We start from the raw sequence: 1,065 nt of genomic DNA, 5'->3' as shown, positions 1-1,065 counted from the left end.
TAGATTGCCTACATTAGGATTCTGGGACCATGAGAAATTCGGGTGATTCCTCCAACCTGGGTTATATGTGGGTGCATAAGGATTGTTCAATGGTCCTTGATAGGTGGCATTCACCTGTGCACACTCATTCGAGTAGGAACATTCTTCTAAGACATGGTCTGGTGCATTGCACCCTTTACACATGGGTGCAGATATTTGATTTACATTGGCTAGTCTCTGTAATTCTAAGGCTTCCAATCTACGTGTTAAGGTTGCAATCTTGACCTCTGATGTTAGGGTTGGTTGAATTTGATGCATTCCTCCTCTTGAAGGTATAGCTTTATCAGGTTTCCTAGTTGTTTCCCACTGTAAATTTTTCTCGGCTAGGTCTTCTAAGAATTGCCAAGCTTCAGTAGTTTCTTTGTCCATAAATTGGCCTTGGCACATGGACTCTAGCATGGTTCTTGAGTTTGAATCTAACCCCTCATAGATGATCTGGCATAGTCTCCAAGTTTCTATTCCATGGTGTGGGCATTGGGTCAAAAGATTCTTGAAACGATCAAAGTACTTCCAAAATGATTCATCAGCTAGTTGGTAAAATTGATTTATTTCATTCCTAATCCTAGCTGCTTTATGATGGAGGAAATACTTTTTCAAAATTGTTCTCACAAAGCCCTCCCAGGTAGTGACAGAATAGTTTGGCAGACTATAAAGCCACTTCTTAGCATTATCCTTAAGGGCAAAGTTGATTAATCTAAGTTTGACCTCATCCTCTGTTAATTGCAGTTTCATGGTTGCACATACCTCCTCAAATTCTCTAATAAATATATAAGCATCCTCTAATCCTGTGAATTTTGGAAGCATATTTATGATTTGAGGTTTGATTTCAAAATTGTTAGCTGTGGGTTGTGGCAACCTGATACAAGATGGTTGGATGGAGCCAACTGGATAACACAAATCCTTAAGGGTCATAGGTTGGATTGGTTCAACCATTGGAACAACAGGAATTGACTCAATTCTAACTAGATGACCCGACACTCTTCTCCACACACGAGGTGTGCGGTTCTCGATGTTTATATAATTTTT

General features: G+C 39.7%; 1 non-coding gene across 1 annotated transcript; it reads left to right on the top strand.

Moving 5' to 3' along the window:
• Positions 1-496: 496 nt before the first annotated feature.
• On the top strand, positions 497-603 carry LOC140853517 (small nucleolar RNA R71). The gene has a single exon (XR_012136587.1). It is a non-coding gene; the product is annotated as a small nucleolar RNA R71 (small nucleolar RNA).
• The last annotated feature ends 462 nt before the right edge of the window (positions 604-1,065 follow it).

The sequence above is a fragment of the Elaeis guineensis genome, chromosome 13, assembly GCF_000442705.2.
Source record: "Elaeis guineensis isolate ETL-2024a chromosome 13, EG11, whole genome shotgun sequence".
Taxonomy (NCBI): domain Eukaryota; kingdom Viridiplantae; phylum Streptophyta; class Magnoliopsida; order Arecales; family Arecaceae; genus Elaeis; species Elaeis guineensis.
The sequence above is the reverse complement of the archived record's forward strand: the minus strand, read 5'-3'. Positions and strand labels throughout refer to the sequence as shown.